The following is a 13,166-nucleotide window of genomic DNA, read 5'->3' as shown; positions in this document are numbered from 1 at the left end:
AGGCGTTGGATCTGTCCTGCAGTGTTAATGGGCGCCGGATCGAGTCCCAACCACATCAGAGTTGTTCACAATCACTCGACTCACAACATAACCAACAGGTGACACTCTGCACATTCTCACAGCGTTCCGTGTCACTGCCTTACCTAGTCCCACCCACATCATAGCTCTCACAATCACTCGACTCACAACATAACCAACAGGTGACACTCTGCATATTCTCACAGCGTTCCGTGTCACTTGAACACTTGGTGCAATGCACAACACCGACCAGTGGCACTGCCTTACCTAGTCCCACCCACATCATAGCTCTTCACAATCACTCGACTCACAACATAACCAACAGGTGACACTCTGCACATTCTCACAGCGTTCCGTGTCACTTGAACACTTGGTGCAATGCACAACACCGACCAGTGGCACTGCCTTACCTAGTCCCACCCACATCATAGCTCTTCACAATCACTCGACTCACAACATAACCAACAGGTGACACTCTGCACATTCTCACAGCGTTCCGTGTCACTTGAACACTTACAACACCGACCAGTGGCACTGCCTTACCTAGTCCCACCCACATCATAGCTCTTCACAATCACTCGACTCACAACATAACCAACAGGTGACACTCTGCACATTCTCACAGCGTTCCGTGTCACTTGAACACTTGGTGCAATGCACAACACCGACCAGTGGCACTGCCTTACCTAGTCCCACCCACATCATAGCTCTTCACAATCACTCGACTCACAACATAACCAACAGGTGACACTCTGCACATTCTCACAGCGTTCGTGTCACTTGAACATGGTGCAATGCACAACACCGACCAGTGGCACTGCCTTACCTAGTCCCACCCACATCATAGCTCTTCACAATCACTCGACTCACAACATAACCAACAGGTGACACTCTGCACATTCTCACAGCGTTCCGTGTCACTTGAACACTTGGTGCAATGCACAACACCGACCAGTGGCACTGCCTTACCTAGTCCCACCCACATCATAGCTCTTCACAATCACTCGACTCACAACATAACCAACAGGTGACACTCTGCACATTCTCACAGCGTTCCGTGTCACTTGAACACTTGGTGCAATGCACAACACCGACCAGTGGCACTGCCTTACCTAGTCCCACCCACATCATAGCTCTTCACAATCACTCGACTCACAACATAACCAACAGGTGACACTCTGCACATTCTCACAGCGTTTCGTGTCACTTGAACACTTGGTGCAATGCACAACACCGACCAGTGGCACTGCCTTACCTAGTCACATTCACAGACAACATGGTCTCACAGTATGCTACTACTCTGATGTATGCTGATCAGTGTATTCCTATCAGCCATCGGTGGAGAGGCTGAATAGAAGACTGACGCTTGTTGTGGAGCACATGCTTGGATTCACATGATCCTCTAGTACGAGCACGTATTTGTATGCGTCTTACTGGACGTAGGAAAGATGCTGCAAGAAAGCCTGTTACGGTTGTACTTAGTGATGATAGTCAAGCTGAGTATATATTTGAGGAACAACTAGGAATACACTGATCAGCATACATCACAGTAGTAGCATACTGTGAGACCATGTTGTCTGTGAATGTGACTAGGTAAGGCAGTGCCACTGGTCGGTGTTGTGCATTGCACCAAGTGTTCAAGTGACACGGAACGCTGTGAGAATGTGCAGAGTGTCACCTGGTGGTTATGGTGTGACTGGAGTGATTGTGAACAGCTACGATGTGGGTGCGACTCATATGGTGAGTCAACATCCTACTTAAAAATAACACCAGGCACTTATTCAATAACGTTGTCCGGCAGCAACCACTTTGTCTAACTAAATTTCCTGCTCTCACTTGTAATTCTCTTTCCAACAACACAAAGCAAAACAACTTTCTAAGCGTGCAAACCATAGTTCACACTTTACAGCATTAAATACAGCTAAAGCTACAGAGATGGCACCCATGGAATACACTTACATAAAAGGTTCAGTCAATTATCAAATAACATGACACCAAGAAATAATAACAACACCAATAACAATAAGCTCAGCATTGAAATATACAATATGACGAATTAACAAATAACAACAATAAATACATACATGAGACTCACCGAATAATAAAACTGTCACTTTGGCTTTAAATATGCAGACTTTGTAGACAAAAATGGTGCATGTTCCAAATGTCACTGCGGCTGCTGCTGATGCTGCTGCTGCTGCTGCTCATCAACCAACTTTGTTCAAGCTAATTTCCTTTATATCTGATTCCAATGAATAATAATTATACGAATAATAATATCATCCCGTTAACTGAGTATTTAAAGCAGGCTTAATCTTCCAGTAGAATTATCAGCTACATTATGCAGTTTCCAGTGTAGCATCAAGTAATCGCCGATAACATTCGGTGACCTGGAATGCTTTAACTAGAGAAGACGGTTGATAAATGAGCGTGAGCAGGGTCAGTGGAAAAAATAACAGTGTAAATAGATGTAGGATGAAGATGGATATGAGTGGGGTAAATGGAGGTTAAAGTAAAAAAATGTGCATTTCCCATCATTTTTCTTGTGGTCGAGTGGTCTAAGGCGTTGGATCTGTCCTGCAGTGTTAATGGGCGCCGGATCGAGTCCCAACCACATCAGAGTTGTTCACAATCACTCGACTCACAACATAACCAACAGGTGACACTCTGCACATTCTCACAGCGTTCCGTGTCACTTGAACACTGCCTTACCTAGTCCCACCCACATCATAGCTCTTCACAATCACTCGACTCACAACATAACCAACAGGTGACACTCTGCATATTCTCACAGCGTTCCGTGTCACTTGAACACTTGGTGCAATGCACAACACCGACCAGTGGCACTGCCTTACCTAGTCCCACCCACATCATAGCTCTTCACAATCACTCGACTCACAACATAACCAACAGGTGACACTCTGCACATTCTCACAGCGTTCCGTGTCACTTGAACACTTGGTGCAATGCACAACACCGACCAGTGGCACTGCCTTACCTAGTCCCACCCACATCATAGCTCTTCACAATCACTCGACTCACAACATAACCAACAGGTGACACTCTGCACATTCTCACAGCGTTCCGTGTCACTTGAACACTTGGTGCAATGCACAACACCGACCAGTGGCACTGCCTTACCTAGTCCCACCCACATCATAGCTCTTCACAATCACTCGACTCACAACATAACCAACAGGTGACACTCTGCACATTCTCACAGCGTTTCGTGTCACTTGAACACTTGGTGCAATGCACAACACCGACCAGTGGCACTGCCTTACCTAGTCCCACCCACATCATAGCTCTTCACAATCACTCGACTCACAACATAACCAACAGGTGACACTCTGCACATTCTCACAGCGTTTCGTGTCACTTGAACACTTGGTGCAATGCACAACACCGACCAGTGGCACTGCCTTACCTAGTCCCACCCACATCATAGCTCTTCACAATCACTCGACTCACAACATAACCAACAGGTGACACTCTGCATATTCTCACAGCGTTCCGTGTCACTTGAACACTTGGTGCAATGCACAACACCGACCAGTGGCACTGCCTTACCTAGTCCCACCCACATCATAGCTCTTCACAATCACTCGACTCACAACATAACCAACAGGTGACACTCTGCACATTCTCACAGCGTTCCGTGTCACTTGAACACTTGGTGCAATGCACAACACCGACCAGTGGCACTGCCTTACCTAGTCACATTCACAGACAACATGGTCTCACAGTATGCTACTACTCTGATGTATGCTGATCAGTGTATTCCTATCAGCCATCGGTGGAGAGGCTGAATAGAAGACTGACGCTTGTTGTGGAGCACATGCTTGGATTCACATGATCCTCTAGTACGAGCACGTATTTGTATGCGTCTTACTGGACGTAGGAAAGATGCTGCAAGAAAGCCTGTTACGGTTGTACTTAGTGATGATAGTCAAGCTGAGTATATATTTGAGGAACAACTAGGAATACACTGATCAGCATACATCACAGTAGTAGCATACTGTGAGACCATGTTGTCTGTGAATGTGACTAGGTAAGGCAGTGCCACTGGTCGGTGTTGTGCATTGCACCAAGTGTTCAAGTGACACGGAACGCTGTGAGAATGTGCAGAGTGTCACCTGGTGGTTATGGTGTGACTGGAGTGATTGTGAACAGCTACGATGTGGGTGCGACTCGTATGGTGAGTCAACATCCTACTTAAAAATAACACCAGGCACTTATTCAATAACGTTGTCCGGCAGCAACCACTTTGTCTAACTAAATTTCCTGCTCTCACTTGTAATTCTCTTTCCAACAACACAAAGCAAAACAACTTTCTAAGCGTGCAAACCATAGTTCACACTTTACAGCATTAAATACAGCTAAAGCTACAGAGATGGCACCCATGGAATACACTTACATAAAAGGTTCAGTCAATTATCAAATAACATGACACCAAGAAATAATAACAACACCAATAACAATAAGCTCAGCATTGAAATATACAATATGACGAATTAACAAATAACAACAATAAATACATACATGAGACTCACCGAATAATAAAACTGTCACTTTGGCTTTAAATATGCAGACTTTGTAGACAAAAATGGTGCATGTTCCAAATGTCACTGCGGCTGCTGCTGATGCTGCTGCTGCTGCTGCTCATCAACCAACTTTGTTCAAGCTAATTTCCTTTATATCTGATTCCAATGAATAATAATTATACGAATAATAATATCATCCCGTTAACTGAGTATTTAAAGCAGGCTTAATCTTCCAGTAGAATTATCAGCTACATTATGCAGTTTCCAGTGTAGCATCAAGTAATCGCCGATAACATTCGGTGACCTGGAATGCTTTAACTAGAGAAGACGGTTGATAAATGAGCGTGAGCAGGGTCAGTGGAAAAATAACAGTGTAAATAGATGTAGGATGAAGATGGATATGAGTGGGGTAAATGGAGGTTAAAGTAAAAAAAATGTGCATTTCCTATCATTTTTCTTGTGGTCGAGTGGTCTAAGGCGTTGGATCTGTCCTGCAGTGTTAATGGGCGCCGGATCGAGTCCCAACCACATCAGAGTTGTTCACAATCACTCGACTCACAACATAACCAACAGGTGACACTCTGCACATTCTCACAGCGTTCCGTGTCACTGAACACCATGCCTTACCTAGTCCCACCCACATCATAGCTCTTCACAATCACTCGACTCACAACATAACCAACAGGTGACACTCTGCATATTCTCACAGCGTTCCGTGTCACTTGAACACTTGGTGCAATGCACAACACCGACCAGTGGCACTGCCTTACCTAGTCCCACCCACATCATAGCTCTTCACAATCACTCGACTCACAACATAACCAACAGGTGACACTCTGCACATTCTCACAGCGTTCCGTGTCACTTGAACACTTGGTGCAATGCACAACACCGACCAGTGGCACTGCCTTACCTAGTCCCACCCACATCATAGCTCTTCACAATCACTCGACTCACAACATAACCAACAGGTGACACTCTGCACATTCTCACAGCGTTCCGTGTCACTTGAACACTTGGTGCAATGCACAACACCGACCAGTGGCACTGCCTTACCTAGTCCCACCCACATCATAGCTCTTCACAATCACTCGACTCACAACATAACCAACAGGTGACACTCTGCACATTCTCACAGCGTTCCGTGTCACTTGAACACTTGGTGCAATGCACAACACCGACCAGTGGCACTGCCTTACCTAGTCCCACCCACATCATAGCTCTTCACAATCACTCGACTCACAACATAACCAACAGGTGACACTCTGCACATTCTCACAGCGTTCCGTGTCACTTGAACACTTGGTGCAATGCACAACACCGACCAGTGGCACTGCCTTACCTAGTCCCACCCACATCATAGCTCTTCACAATCACTCGACTCACAACATAACCAACAGGTGACACTCTGCACATTCTCACAGCGTTCCGTGTCACTTGAACACTTGGTGCAATGCACAACACCGACCAGTGGCACTGCCTTACCTAGTCCCACCCACATCATAGCTCTTCACAATCACTCGACTCACAACATAACCAACAGGTGACACTCTGCACATTCTCACAGCGTTTCGTGTCACTTGAACACTTGGTGCAATGCACAACACCGACCAGTGGCACTGCCTTACCTAGTCACATTCACAGACAACATGGTCTCACAGTATGCTACTACTCTGATGTATGCTGATCAGTGTATTCCTATCAGCCATCGGTGGAGAGGCTGAATAGAAGACTGACGCTTGTTGTGGAGCACATGCTTGGATTCACATGATCCTCTAGTACGAGCACGTATTTGTATGCGTCTTACTGGACGTAGGAAAGATGCTGCAAGAAAGCCTGTTACGGTTGTACTTAGTGATGATAGTCAAGCTGAGTATATATTTGAGGAACAACTAGGAATACACTGATCAGCATACATCACAGTAGTAGCATACTGTGAGACCATGTTGTCTGTGAATGTGACTAGGTAAGGCAGTGCCACTGGTCGGTGTTGTGCATTGCACCAAGTGTTCAAGTGACACGGAACGCTGTGAGAATGTGCAGAGTGTCACCTGGTGGTTATGGTGTGACTGGAGTGATTGTGAACAGCTACGATGTGGGTGCGACTCATATGGTGAGTCAACATCCTACTTAAAAATAACACCAGGCACTTATTCAATAACGTTGTCCGGCAGCAACCACTTTGTCTAACTAAATTTCCTGCTCTCACTTGTAATTCTCTTTCCAACAACACAAAGCAAAACAACTTTCTAAGCGTGCAAACCATAGTTCACACTTTACAGCATTAAATACAGCTAAAGCTACAGAGATGGCACCCATGGAATACACTTACATAAAAGGTTCAGTCAATTATCAAATAACATGACACCAAGAAATAATAACAACACCAATAACAATAAGCTCAGCATTGAAATATACAATATGACGAATTAACAAATAACAACAATAAATACATACATGAGACTCACCGAATAATAAAACTGTCACTTTGGCTTTAAATATGCAGACTTTGTAGACAAAAATGGTGCATGTTCCAAATGTCACTGCGGCTGCTGCTGATGCTGCTGCTGCTGCTGCTCATCAACCAACTTTGTTCAAGCTAATTTCCTTTATATCTGATTCCAATGAATAATAATTATACGAATAATAATATCATCCCGTTAACTGAGTATTTAAAGCAGGCTTAATCTTCCAGTAGAATTATCAGCTACATTATGCAGTTTCCAGTGTAGCATCAAGTAATCGCCGATAACATTCGGTGACCTGGAATGCTTTAACTAGAGAAGACGGTTGATAAATGAGATGTAGGATGAAGATGGATATGAGTGGGGTAAATGGAGGTTAAAGTAAAAATTGCGTGAGCAGGGTCAGTGGAAAAATAACAGTGTAAATAGATGTAGGATGAAGATGGATATGAGTGGGGTAAATGGAGGTTAAAGTAAAAAAAATGTGCATTTCCTATCATTTTTCTTTCTGGTCCGAGTGGTCTAAGGCGTTGGATCTGTCCTGCAGTGTTAATGGGCGCCGGATCGAGTCCCAACCACATCAGAGTTGTTCACAATCACTCGACTCACAACATAACCAACAGGTGACACTCTGCACATTCTCACAGCGTTCCGTGTCACTTGAACACTTGGTGCAATGCACAACACCGACCAGTGGCACTGCCTTACCTAGTCCCACCCACATCATAGCTCTTCACAATCACTCGACTCACAACATAACCAACAGGTGACACTCTGCATATTCTCACAGCGTTCCGTGTCACTTGAACACTTGGTGCAATGCACAACACCGACCAGTGGCACTGCCTTACCTAGTCCCACCCACATCATAGCTCTTCACAATCACTCGACTCACAACATAACCAACAGGTGACACTCTGCACATTCTCACAGCGTTTCGTGTCACTTGAACACTTGGTGCAATGCACAACACCGACCAGTGGCACTGCCTTACCTAGTCACATTCACAGACAACATGGTCTCACAGTATGCTACTACTCTGATGTATGCTGATCAGTGTATTCCTATCAGCCATCGGTGGAGAGGCTGAATAGAAGACTGACGCTTGTTGTGGAGCACATGCTTGGATTCACATGATCCTCTAGTACGAGCACGTATTTGTATGCGTCTTACTGGACGTAGGAAAGATGCTGCAAGAAAGCCTGTTACGGTTGTACTTAGTGATGATAGTCAAGCTGAGTATATATTTGAGGAACAACTAGGAATACACTGATCAGCATACATCACAGTAGTAGCATACTGTGAGACCATGTTGTCTGTGAATGTGACTAGGTAAGGCAGTGCCACTGGTCGGTGTTGTGCATTGCACCAAGTGTTCAAGTGACACGGAACGCTGTGAGAATGTGCAGAGTGTCACCTGGTGGTTATGGTGTGACTGGAGTGATTGTGAACAGCTACGATGTGGGTGCGACTCGTATGGTGAGTCAACATCCTACTTAAAAATAACACCAGGCACTTATTCAATAACGTTGTCCGGCAGCAACCACTTTGTCTAACTAAATTTCCTGCTCTCACTTGTAATTCTCTTTCCAACAACACAAAGCAAAACAACTTTCTAAGCGTGCAAACCATAGTTCACACTTTACAGCATTAAATACAGCTAAAGCTACAGAGATGGCACCCATGGAATACACTTACATAAAAGGTTCAGTCAATTATCAAATAACATGACACCAAGAAATAATAACAACACCAATAACAATAAGCTCAGCATTGAAATATACAATATGACGAATTAACAAATAACAACAATAAATACATACATGAGACTCACCGAATAATAAAACTGTCACTTTGGCTTTAAATATGCAGACTTTGTAGACAAAAATGGTGCATGTTCCAAATGTCACTGCGGCTGCTGCTGCTGCTGCTGCTGCTGCTCATCAACCAACTTTGTTCAAGCTAATTTCCTTTATATCTGATTCCAATGAATAATAATTATACGAATAATAATATCATCCCGTTAACTGAGTATTTAAAGCAGGCTTAATCTTCCAGTAGAATTATCAGCTACATTATGCAGTTTCCAGTGTAGCATCAAGTAATCGCCGATAACATTCGGTGACCTGGAATGCTTTAACTAGAGAAGACGGTTGATAAATGAGCGTGAGCAGGGTCAGTGGAAAAATAACAGTGTAAATAGATGTAGGATGAAGATGGATATGAGTGGGGTAAATGGAGGTTAAAGTAAAAAAATGTGCATTTCCCATCATTTTTCTTGTGGTCGAGTGGTCTAAGGCGTTGGATCTGTCCTGCAGTGTTAATGGGCGCCGGATCGAGTCCCAACCACATCAGAGTTGTTCACAATCACTCGACTCACAACATAACCAACAGGTGACACTCTGCATATTCTCACAGCGTTCCGTGTCACTGCCTTACCTAGTCCCACCCACATCATAGCTCCTCACAATCACTCGACTCACAACATAACCAACAGGTGACACTCTGCATATTCTCACAGCGTTCCGTGTCACTTGAACACTTGGTGCAATGCACAACACCGACCAGTGGCACTGCCTTACCTAGTCCCACCCACATCATAGCTCTTCACAATCACTCGACTCACAACATAACCAACAGGTGACACTCTGCACATTCTCACAGCGTTCCGTGTCACTTGAACACTTGGTGCAATGCACAACACCGACCAGTGGCACTGCCTTACCTAGTCCCACCCACATCATAGCTCTTCACAATCACTCGACTCACAACATAACCAACAGGTGACACTCTGCACATTCTCACAGCGTTCCGTGTCACTTGAACACTTGGTGCAATGCACAACACCGACCAGTGGCACTGCCTTACCTAGTCCCACCCACATCATAGCTCTTCACAATCACTCGACTCACAACATAACCAACAGGTGACACTCTGCACATTCTCACAGCGTTCCGTGTCACTTGAACACTTGGTGCAATGCACAACACCGACCAGTGGCACTGCCTTACCTAGTCCCACCCACATCATAGCTCTTCACAATCACTCGACTCACAACATAACCAACAGGTGACACTCTGCACATTCTCACAGCGTTCCGTGTCACTTGAACACTTGGTGCAATGCACAACACCGACCAGTGGCACTGCCTTACCTAGTCCCACCCACATCATAGCTCTTCACAATCACTCGACTCACAACATAACCAACAGGTGACACTCTGCACATTCTCACAGCGTTTCGTGTCACTTGAACACTTGGTGCAATGCACAACACCGACCAGTGGCACTGCCTTACCTAGTCCCACCCACATCATAGCTCTTCACAATCACTCGACTCACAACATAACCAACAGGTGACACTCTGCATATTCTCACAGCGTTCCGTGTCACTTGAACACTTGGTGCAATGCACAACACCGACCAGTGGCACTGCCTTACCTAGTCCCACCCACATCATAGCTCTTCACAATCACTCGACTCACAACATAACCAACAGGTGACACTCTGCACATTCTCACAGCGTTCCGTGTCACTTGAACACTTGGTGCAATGCACAACACCGACCAGTGGCACTGCCTTACCTAGTCACATTCACAGACAACATGGTCTCACAGTATGCTACTACTCTGATGTATGCTGATCAGTGTATTCCTATCAGCCATCGGTGGAGAGGCTGAATAGAAGACTGACGCTTGTTGTGGAGCACATGCTTGGATTCACATGATCCTCTAGTACGAGCACGTATTTGTATGCGTCTTACTGGACGTAGGAAAGATGCTGCAAGAAAGCCTGTTACGGTTGTACTTAGTGATGATAGTCAAGCTGAGTATATATTTGAGGAACAACTAGGAATACACTGATCAGCATACATCACAGTAGTAGCATACTGTGAGACCATGTTGTCTGTGAATGTGACTAGGTAAGGCAGTGCCACTGGTCGGTGTTGTGCATTGCACCAAGTGTTCAAGTGACACGGAACGCTGTGAGAATGTGCAGAGTGTCACCTGGTGGTTATGGTGTGACTGGAGTGATTGTGAACAGCTACGATGTGGGTGCGACTCGTATGGTGAGTCAACATCCTACTTAAAAATAACACCAGGCACTTATTCAATAACGTTGTCCGGCAGCAACCACTTTGTCTAACTAAATTTCCTGCTCTCACTTGTAATTCTCTTTCCAACAACACAAAGCAAAACAACTTTCTAAGCGTGCAAACCATAGTTCACACTTTACAGCATTAAATACAGCTAAAGCTACAGAGATGGCACCCATGGAATACACTTACATAAAAGGTTCAGTCAATTATCAAATAACATGACACCAAGAAATAATAACAACACCAATAACAATAAGCTCAGCATTGAAATATACAATATGACGAATTAACAAATAACAACAATAAATACATACATGAGACTCACCGAATAATAAAACTGTCACTTTGGCTTTAAATATGCAGACTTTGTAGACAAAAATGGTGCATGTTCCAAATGTCACTGCGGCTGCTGCTGATGCTGCTGCTGCTGCTGCTCATCAACCAACTTTGTTCAAGCTAATTTCCTTTATATCTGATTCCAATGAATAATAATTATACGAATAATAATATCATCCCGTTAACTGAGTATTTAAAGCAGGCTTAATCTTCCAGTAGAATTATCAGCTACATTATGCAGTTTCCAGTGTAGCATCAAGTAATCGCCGATAACATTCGGTGACCTGGAATGCTTTAACTAGAGAAGACGGTTGATAAATGAGCGTGAGCAGGGTCAGTGGAAAAAATAACAGTGTAAATAGATGTAGGATGAAGATGGATATGAGTGGGGTAAATGGAGGTTAAAGTAAAAAAATGTGCATTTCCTATCATTTTTCTTGTGGTCGAGTGGTCTAAGGCGTTGGATCTGTCCTGCAGTGTTAATGGGCGCCGGATCGAGTCCCAACCACATCAGAGTTGTTCACAATCACTCGACTCACAACATAACCAACAGGTGACACTCTGCATATTCTCACAGCGTTCCGTGTCACTTGAACACTTGGTGCAATGCACAACACCGACCAGTGGCACTGCCTTACCTAGTCCACCCACATCATAGCTCTTCACAATCACTCGACTCACAACATAACCAACAGGTGACACTCTGCATATTCTCACAGCGTTCCGTGTCACTTGAACACTTGGTGCAATGCACAACACCGACCAGTGGCACTGCCTTACCTAGTCCCACCCACATCATAGCTCTTCACAATCACTCGACTCACAACATAACCAACAGGTGACACTCTGCACATTCTCACAGCGTTCCGTGTCACTTGAACACTTGGTGCAATGCACAACACCGACCAGTGGCACTGCCTTACCTAGTCCCACCCACATCATAGCTCTTCACAATCACTCGACTCACAACATAACCAACAGGTGACACTCTGCACATTCTCACAGCGTTCGTGTCACTTGAACACTTGGTGCAATGCACAACACCGACCAGTGGCACTGCCTTACCTAGTCCCACCCACATCATAGCTCTTCACAATCACTCGACTCACAACATAACCAACAGGTGACACTCTGCACATTCTCACAGCGTTCCGTGTCACTTGAACACTTGGTGCAATGCACAACACCGACCAGTGGCACTGCCTTACCTAGTCCCACCCACATCATAGCTCTTCACAATCACTCGACTCACAACATAACCAACAGGTGACACTCTGCACATTCTCACAGCGTTCCGTGTCACTTGAACACTTGGTGCAATGCACAACACCGACCAGTGGCACTGCCTTACCTAGTCCCACCCACATCATAGCTCTTCACAATCACTCGACTCACAACATAACCAACAGGTGACACTCTGCACATTCTCACAGCGTTTCGTGTCACTTGAACACTTGGTGCAATGCACAACACCGACCAGTGGCACTGCCTTACCTAGTCCCACCCACATCATAGCTCTTCACAATCACTCGACTCACAACATAACCAACAGGTGACACTCTGCATATTCTCACAGCGTTCCGTGTCACTTGAACACTTGGTGCAATGCACAACACCGACCAGTGGCACTGCCTTACCTAGTCCCACCCACATCATAGCTCTTCACAATCACTCGACTCACAACATAACCAACAGGTGACACTCT

The sequence above is a fragment of the Schistosoma haematobium genome, assembly GCF_000699445.3.
Source record: "Schistosoma haematobium chromosome Unknown HiC_scaffold_67, whole genome shotgun sequence".
Lineage (NCBI taxonomy): Eukaryota > Metazoa > Platyhelminthes > Trematoda > Strigeidida > Schistosomatidae > Schistosoma > Schistosoma haematobium.
Note: the sequence above shows the minus strand (reverse complement) of the source record.